At 42.0% G+C, this 9,692-nt stretch overlaps 1 long non-coding RNA gene across 1 annotated transcript; it reads right to left on the bottom strand.

The window, feature by feature from the left end:
* Positions 1-2,580: 2,580 nt before the first annotated feature.
* On the bottom strand, positions 2,581-7,683 carry LOC144584144 (uncharacterized). The gene is made up of 2 exons (XR_013538223.1): positions 7,600-7,683; positions 2,581-7,001 (listed from the first exon to the last, which is right to left on the bottom strand). It is a non-coding gene; the product is annotated as an uncharacterized LOC144584144 (long non-coding RNA).
* Positions 7,684-9,692: the final 2,009 nt, after the last annotated feature.

Raw genomic sequence — 9,692 nt, 5'->3', positions numbered from 1 at the left:
CGAGGTACCCTGAAGCCATACCCTTGACTAACATTGAAACTAAAACAGTGGCAGATGCCTTGGTGGGGTATATATCCAGGATGGGATTTGCCTCAGAAATAATCACAGATTTGGGCGCATCGTTTACATCGAAGCTCATGAAACGGTTATGGCAAATCTGTGGAATTAAACACAAGGAAACCACTGCCTATCACCCTGAAAGTAATGGGTTAACGGAGAAGTTCAATGGGACTCTAATGCGCATGATTAGGGCTTACTTGGCAGAGAATCCAAACAATTGGGACCAGAAGCTACAACCCCTTTTGTTTGCTTATCGATCAGTGCCACAAGCCAGTACCGGGTTCAGTCCGTTTGAACTTTTATTTGGGAGAAGGGTGAAAGGGCCCCTTGATTTGATCAAACAAAATTGGGAGCAGATCACCCAGGATGACCCACAAGATGTTGTGACATGTATAGACTCTTTAAGGAATGACCTAAAGAGAAACCTAGAGCTAGCAGCAGAGACCCTGCAAGCTCAAAAGGTCAGAAAGAAAGCTTGGGATGACCAGAAAGCCAAGGAGAGGCACTTTGACCCAGGGGAGGAAGTGCTTTGGCCTAGGCTCTGCAAAGAGAATAAACTGCAGCTGGGTAGCCCAGAAATAAAATACTTGGGTCACATGGTAGGGGGAGGAGTGATAAAACCCCTGGAGGCCAAAATAGAAGCTGTTCGTGATTGGCCCAGACCCAACACCAAGAAAAAAGTCAAATCATTTCTTGGGTTGGTGGGCTACTACAGAAAGTTCATCCCGAGGTTTAGCGAGATTGCGGCTCCGCTGACCGATCTGACGAGGAAGAAGGCTGATGACCGCATCCCGTGGACCAGCGACTGTGAGGCGGCGTTCCAGAGGTTGAAGGAGGCGCTCGTCCAGTATCCAGTGCTGCGTGCTCCAGACTTCGACCGGGAGTTCATCATCTACACCGATGCGTCTAACAGTGGGGTAGGAGCAGTTCTTTGCCAGGAGGATGAGAATGGTGACCAGCATCCAGTGTCCTACCTGAGTAGGAAACTCCAGAAAGGTGAGAGACATTTGGCAACTGTGGAGAAGGAGTGTCTGGCAATAGTCTACGCGATCCAGAAGGCCAAGCCTTACATCTGGGGAAGACATTTTGTTCTGTGCACTGACCATTCACCACTGCAATGGTTAAAGACAATGAAAACCCACAATAGCAAACTTATGAGGTGGGCTTTAAACCTGCAAGACTATGACTTTGAAGTGAAGGTGGTCAGAGGGTCAGTGAACTGTGTTGCTGACGCCTTGTCAAGAAGACCTGAAGAATGAAGACGGCGAAAGAAACATGGACTATGTATATATAATGATGACAAAAAGTTAAATGTACCTGTTTTTTGAACTTGGTTTGAATGAATAAAGGTAAATTGATGTAATGTATATGGTAAATGTTAAAAGGCCTAATTGATATGGTTAACTTAGAATGTAAGTATAAGTAAGTATGATATTGTATGTATAACTGTTGTTGTGTGTTTTATCCAGGTTGTTTTTTGGGAAAAAGCACCTTAGCTTTCCCCCTACAAAACAACTTATAAAGAGGGGAGGTGTTACATACAGCACTGATGTTACCTGTCTGTCATGGGTTTGGAGGGAAAGTTCCATCCTATGGGGAGTGGAAGGCGGGACATCAGGAGGAGGGGCTGTACTGTATATATATGTGAAGCGTGTGTGGAGAGGAGGAGACGAAGCAGCAGCTGGGAAGAAGAAGCTGGTGTGGGAGTCTGTGTGTCAGACAGGGTACTACTGTGTGTCAGTCAGTACCAACCTGATAGGTTCAGGTGTCTGTATGGTTAGCCAGAACTGATAGGTTCAGGGTCTGTGCTTCAAGTTAAGTGTTCTGTGTGAACCAAACTGTGTGCATGTATGAATGAGACTAAGCCACGTTACTATATCTTATTCACCTGATCATTTTATTTTCCCTGTGTGTTGTTTTAAATAAACCTTATTCTTTTATTTGTTGAAAATCCATCCCTGGTCTGTGTGACTTCTTATAGGGAATGGTTGGTGGCAGCTTAGTGTAAACTGTGGCATATCCCAGTAGGTCTGGGTTTGTCACAGGTTCAGGCAAAGTGTTAGATATTTTCACTGAAGATGATGAAATTATATGAAATTATACAGAGACCTATACATCCATTATCTTCGAATTAGGTACCACCTGTTCTTTATAACTGTCTTATAAGAATGAGGAACACTGAGTTTAATTAAGTAGCATATGTGGGTGGAACAGGCTTTCCAACAGCAGTGAGATTATTAATGGACAACTATACTGAAGATGGTTTTTTGTGGATTTTTTTTTTTTTTTTTGCTTTTTGCTTTGGCATCTCTGAGAAGCTAATTACAATGTAAATTTAGTTTTTAAATGATAGCTTTGCTGTGGGATAGGTATTGTCACTTACTCAGATCTCCCCCGTCACATTCTAGGAAAAAACATTGTTTTGCCTGTACAAGTTGTTCTAATTATTTTATTCATCTACATGAGGTTTATAAAACAGAGCCATCTTTTACTTTTAGTATGAAGTAAAACATAGAAGAAGCAGAAGTAATGTTTTGGATGCCCCAATATCCTTCTAGATGTCCCTTATTTCTTCTCTTTCTATTCTGTCTAAAAGACACAATTTAGATTTTTCCGCTCCATAGGATAAGAGGTAATTTTTTATTACTATCATTTAAATTTTTTATGGTACATACTGCATTAATTGATGGCCTGTATGCACTGTAAACATCAACACAAAACAGATCTGTACCTGTACCTGTGGGCGGCATATAAATAAAATAAAATAAAATAAAATAATATAAAATAAAATAAAATCAATCAATCAATCAATCAATCAATCAATCAATCAATCAATCAATCAATCAATATTCCTAGGTGAGCACCCGGAATACAAAGTGGTGGTATCCATGTACAGCAGATTTAATCAATTCACCCTAGGCAGTATGAGGCAGTTGCCTTCCGTGACAAATACTGGGTGATATGAAAGGGACCACAGTGCAAAACACTAGCTGTTCTCCTTTGTTGGAGGTTCTAGCAAGCTTGTCCTACATGAACTAAGATATGGCTTAGGATGCTGCCCCCATGTGAGGTAAAGAATGCTCCGCCACTAGTGCTCTACTCTGCTTCTAGTTTTGTTGGGTTCTGTACATGGAATGAGAAGGTGCCTGTCAGAATCTGGCTCGTACTGCCCTGGCAGCTGCAGGATTGGGGCCAGCCTGACTCAAGAATGGTTTGGTGTTTGCAGGCTCAGGCCCTAGCCTCCCGCATCTCTGTGTCTGAACTCCATTGTTCCTGTTCCTGTCCCTGCTTGCTTCTGCTAGTCTCTTGCCTCTCAGCATTTTTGTTCTAGCTCTGTGCTCCCAGTCCTGTGACTGGGCTCCCAGCCTGGTGCCCCCACCTCCACTTGGTCATGGCCAGGTGAGCAGTGAGTGTCTTTGGACTTGATACCCTGTGTGGGGGTCCTGGTGCCCTTGTCCGTGTTGAGAGGCTGCCTGTGATATCTTGGACTTTGACCGTACTATTTTGTCTTCCACATAATGTTGTAATTGATCACATGCTGGACCTACCATGAACCATGCTGAACAAATCAAGAGCCATTCTTAAAAAACATGGTTCACAGAACTCTTCCTGAAAAGCTAATTCTTTTCAACCCACACAGAATATGATTGAAGAAAATATCGGCATTGACTTCAATCAAGATCGACACTAACAAGATTTCCCTGAACACAACTTCTGAACCCTCTTTAAAAACTTGGTTGCAACTTCCCACTTAAGTGCTAATCCTAGTGACTGATAATATTGCTACTAAACCTTCCCTCAAGTGCATTTAAAGGGGAAAAGAAAGCGGAAAGGATTGATTGATGGATTGATGGATTGATGGATTGATTCTATTTATATCCCGCCTATCTGGTCAATTATGACCACTCTATCTGATATCATAGTTTTCAACAAGATTTAATGGGAAGCTTATGCCCTGTCTGTACCAGTGCTGGATGTACTCACAAAATAAGTAAGCTATCATTTGGGGGGGAGGGGTGTTAGATTATGATTGTTCCCTGAAAAATATTTATGTGCGTCAAAATAATATCCTTTGGAAGATGGGGGTCTCTTAAAATTGGCATTGTGTAAGTAGTTCGGCATGAACTATTCTGGCTGTGATGTTTAGCAGTCCAAAGTGATTTAGGAGGTGGTTTTCTAATCTTTATAGCTGGCTGGATACCTCAGTGGTTTAGGCATCTGGCCGCAGAGCCAGCGGTTGGGAGTTCAGGGTGAAGAGCCAGCCTGTGTGGCCTTGGGCAAGCTGCAGAGTCCAATGGCGCCCAAAAGAAAGGAATGGTAGACCCCCCTTCTGAGTACTGTGAATGCGGAAAACCCTGAAAACCATCACCATAAATCAGATTTGACTTGACAGCAAATGATTATTGTTTATTTCAGATCTTTAGAAGTATTCCTTAGTGCTCTTTTAACAGGCCTCATTCTGCATTCTTACTCAGCAACTTGTATTCTTGTCCCCACTTTGTGGTGCTGCCACCAGGAACTACCATTTGTATCAATCTACCCTCTTCATAGGGGGATTTTATTTTCCTAATCTCCCCGAAAACTGCCTGTAATTCTTTCCCTTCAGTTAGCTAATCTCCCACGGACAGTTGTGGAAAGTTATTCTTCCTCCAAATGACTTTACTAGGACAAACCCCAAAATTGCAAAACAAGAAGCAAACATTCATCTTCAAAGAACTCTTGATCAGCCAGGATATTAAGGTAAATAACAGAAGTTGTGAAAATTATTTTGAGAAAAGGGGTAGTGGTAAGCGGTTTTTTTTTTTTAAAAGGTGCTGTACCAGCCTTGCTTAAGGGGGAGGATTCTGTGAAGAATTCTCGAAGGCTTTCATGGCTGAGATCTGATGGTTGTTGTGGGTTTTTTGGGCTCCTTGGCCGTGTTTTGAAGGTTGTTCTTCCTGATGTTTCTCCAGTCTCTGTGGCCGGCATCTTCAGAGGACAGGAACAGGAACTCAGTTCATGCTCTGTTCCTACTCCAGTCCTCTGAAGATGCCGGCCACAGAGACTGGAGAAACGTCAGGAAGAACAACCTTCAGAACATGGCCAAAGAGCCCGAAAAACCCACAACAACCATTCTGTGAGGTGTTCAAAAAGGCAACATGCTGAAGCTCAGAAAAACAGGAAAGGAAGGGAAAGGAAAGAAAGGGTAGCATGATGTTGAAGTCATAAGGTCTGTGCTCAAGTCCCGTTCTTGGAAGGAGGAGGTATGAGCAGCCCCATGCATGTCTTCTGTTCAGCAGAAAGCTCCACTGAAATCAAATGGGACTTATTTGCAGTCCCGAGCAAGAGTACAAAGCAAGGATGGGTAGCATACAGCCTTCACTCCAGTTTCATCCAACCTAAGCGGTTTATAAATACATATAACATAAAGAAATAAATGCTAGCAAAAAGGGCTACCAGAAAACAGAGGAAAGCAAAACTCAGAAAAAAGCTTTCCAAATAATTTATCGCAGAACTTCAAGCCAGCATGGCTACTAGTTATGCTAACTAAGGGATACTTGAATATCAAAAAAGTAACTTTTCCAAGCTGTGAAAAAAAGGATAGCACATGGCAATTTCTCTCCCTTTTGTTTTAAACACCACTGATATATGCCCCAAACCACAGAATGCAACCCTCAAAATATCACAAGGGTTCCCCATCCTTGGCATAAAGGGTTGCCACCTTAATTAGGTGACACTACGTGAGGTGCTTTGCAAGTTTCAGGTTATTTCGAATTGCCTCTAGGACAGCTGGGATTGGGTAGTCCTTGCTGTTATGTGCCTTCAAGATATATATCCATTCTCAATGTGGGCCATATGGCCCCCTGGGGCACCCTAGCACATTTGAAGGGGGCACAGATGGGAAACAATTCTTCACACATCACCTTATAAGGTTTGTTGTGCGACTTGCACAATCCTGATTTGGCTTATATTTCTTTCATACTGTTTGTGGCCGTGGCAGAAAAAGGGGTGAGAACAGACAAATATCATTCTTTCATCTTTTTCATACATATGGGGGACATGGAAGGAGCCTCTCAGTAGAATGTGGACATGTTTGTGTGTCCACCGGGCAGTGACTCTGTCAGCTGATCCTTCCACTCCAGGAGCACTAACATCAGGTGACTTGCTGAACAGAAACCATACACATAAAACTGGAAAATTACTACTATAGAGTATAATTCAGTTAAGTATTACAATTCTCTTCTCCATTGGTTCTGGACATACAGAGACATTTATGCATGCAAAGTCATGCTTGCTCCGTGATCCGGTGGCTAAATAGATCATCCCATTACTAGCTGATTTGTCGTGCAGTGATTTGTTGTGTCCTCAGGCGATTGCCTTAAGCATATCCTCACTCGAAAGCAAGACTTGTTAGCACCAACAGGACTTTTAAGTATGTCCTTGGTTAGGATGAGGCTGTAGGTGGATGAAGCGAGAAGAAACATGCAGTATGCTATATGTGACAATTATGTAAAAGCCTAAATGTTTCCAAACCATTACAGCAACTGTTAGCATGCTGGTGATAACATAAACACCCTGGCAGTAAGCTCATTAACACATTTAGCAAGGTAAAAAACATTATCTCTATTAGAGCAAAAAAAACAACAGAACTGAATGTTTGTGTAAACAGCAATTGCAAAGGGACTGGGCAGACAAGTGTACTGATCACTGTTGGTATGGTTTGGTGCAAATCAATTTATGATGTCCACACATGTTTCAACTTAGATTGATCCATCCTGCCCCTTTAAGAGCTGTCTGACTCCTTTCTGGAACAGCACTAGTGGCTTCTGGCTTGTTTTGTTTTATTTTGTTTTGTTGTTTGTACAATTCAATGGACTTCTATTTATCCTGTTGTGTAGTCTGTGCAGATGGTTAGTTCACACCCAAATGAAGTTGTGGGGGTGTTATTTGAGGTGACAACCCTGTGATTTTTTTAAAATTAAAAAATGATTATTAGTAAATATTAAAAAATCAAACAACAACCAATCTATATTGTGCTCCCTTTCACCAGGATCAGTGGGGATCACCTATCTCCTTTTATGGAGCCCTATTCCCCTCTCAAAAATACATTAACTCTTGCAAAAGTATACGTACAACTCTTCCCCTTTGTTAATACAAAATTGATACATTCTCTCCAAATACGTATCCCCAAACTCATCTTAATTAACATTACTTTTCTTAGAATAATTTCACATGTTAATTTATCATTAATAACTGTATTCCACACTTCTTTATACGATTTATCTAGTTGGAGATTGCACCCTTCTCTATTTTCATCTTTCAAAAAAATTTCCCTAACTGATGCAGCACAATTCTAATACCATTTCAGGTGGATGCATTGTTCTCTCATTAGGCAACTTAATTATTTAACAACAACAAAAAAGAAAGCCACTGAGGCCAGCTGAATGATGGTCGTGAGGAAAAAAAAAAGGAAAGGGGGTTATGTTGACTCCTTGGCCCCACCCCACAGGCCTTAACAGAGCCCCAGCTAAGGAGAAAGGTATGGAAAAGAGGGGTTACCTGCATTTTGCCTCCCCAACCTTCATTTCAGTGTTTTCCTCTTGCACCACTTCTGTTCTTGGCCACTCCCTCCTTACTCACAAGTAAACCAGCTAAACATACTCAGAAGTAAAGTTGATATACTGTGTGTGTGTGTGTGTGTGTGTGTGTGTGTGTGTGTGTGAGAGAGAGAGAGAGAGAGAGAGAGAGAGAATATCCTCTTCTGTCCCTGCCTACCTGTGCTGTGCCTTCCACCCCATCAACCACTATGGTTGTCAGCTGCCGCTGATTTCCAAAATGCCAGAAACACCATATACTTTTGCATTCCTTGTATTGTAAAACATGCCTCTTCTGGAGCTTTGAAAAAGAGAATTTGAGAGAGGAAAACAAAAACATTTCCAGTAAAAGAATAAACATAAAAAAGGAAATGTCAAAAGCATGTATCTATTTTTCTGTCTAATCTACATTCTACCGTGAGTAAAATGAAGGAACAAATGGAAAATAGTATTTCTCCCCTTATGTCAGGATTTCATGTGTCAGACGCTTTATTTGTGCTGTCATGGTCCTAAACAGGTACGTTCATTTCAGAATGGCAAGGAATGCAGACATGCAAAATGGGGTGAGGGTGGCTGCTGATTCCCTGTTTTGCCAGAAGGAGTGATGACGACTGAATACTGTTCTCTGGCTGTGTGAGTGGAAACTTTAAAGGACGTGAATGTGCCACCTCCAAGCATTTTAATTCTAAGAAAGCAGTAACAGGATGAGACGTATGTGTGAAATTGTAGAGCATCAATAAAGAAAAGCAGGTGTGTTCAGAACAGAAAATGTGTCAGATGCAGGCAGAAATATTGCCTTTTGATAAGAACAAGGAAAATGGGGAGGAGGTTAATCATGATTGCACTCTTCCTCCAAAGAGGAATGGTTAACTCCAGTCTAAACAAGACTTAATACCAGTGGTTGGGAGTACTCAGCTCTCTGTTGTTGGGCTCCAGTTCCCATCAGTCACAGCCATCATGGTTGGCAGTGGAGATAACGGGGTTTGCATACAAGAACATCTGAAGGACCACATGTTCCTTACATTGTCTTCATATTCTTATATACCAGTTAACTTTCATGGAAATGATAGCTGGACCAAACTGATTTCTCAAACTTTTGTGTGATAATGAGATCCTATTTGCTGAGACCCTGAAATCTAATTTGGCATCTGTTACCAATCCCTCATCTTCATATGGAAATCTTCCAGGCTTGCGTCATATAGCATTGTTGCTAGTGGAATAGGATGCTGACATCACCCTTTGCTTTGTTCCTATGGCTCCCACAACCAAATCAATGAGAATCTCTCTTTCATTTTGACTAGCGGACTAGTGAGAAAATAGTCTGGAAACCCCCTGAGGGGAAGCTTCATAGGCAGAATATTCTTAAGGGGCTAAATTTTTTCTCTTGGCCAGCCAGATGGTGCTCCCCAAAAGGCAAAGCAAATTTGTATTTGTTTGTGTACATTATTTTTACTCCATCTTTCTCTTACTCTTTCCAGCTAGTTTGAAGGAGCTGGGAAAGGAGGTGGTCCCTGGAGATTTGACTTGTTCTGTCTGATGACCTCTAGAGGTGGAAGGAAGCCTAGGGTTCATAGCTCAACAGCATTCCATTTCTTGAGAGTTCAGGGCCAAAACATGAGAGTATGGGGAAAATCTTTGTGACATCATAGGATGGGCCCTCATAATCTCACAGATGAAGACATGGATGAGATGGAAGGCAAGGAGTGAATGAAGCCCAGTGCACATGCCAACACCTTCTCAGTGAGTCAGCGAGCCCAGGCATTAGCAAGGAATGGGTGGAGATTGTAGTACCCAGGCTTTAAAGGCATCCTGGAACAAAATATTCTCCTCCAGTGTGGTTGTCCTTAAAATTTGTTGCTTTGTCTGAAGACCCAGAAAATCTTAGCAATTTCCTGATATATCAGTCAAAAATCATGTTCCCATATATGTTAATGGATTTAGAGTGCAATTGGGTGGCTGCAAGGTGTGCACATAATCGCACTGGAAAAGATCACTAACAGGAGTGATCACCCTTAAAGCAACCCTTCTGGCTGCTGGAGAATCACTCCAGCCCAGCTT

This window comes from Pogona vitticeps, chromosome 1 (genome assembly GCF_051106095.1).
Source record: "Pogona vitticeps strain Pit_001003342236 chromosome 1, PviZW2.1, whole genome shotgun sequence".
Classification (NCBI taxonomy): domain Eukaryota; kingdom Metazoa; phylum Chordata; class Lepidosauria; order Squamata; family Agamidae; genus Pogona; species Pogona vitticeps.
Note: the sequence above shows the minus strand (reverse complement) of the source record. Positions and strands in the feature narration are given on the sequence as shown.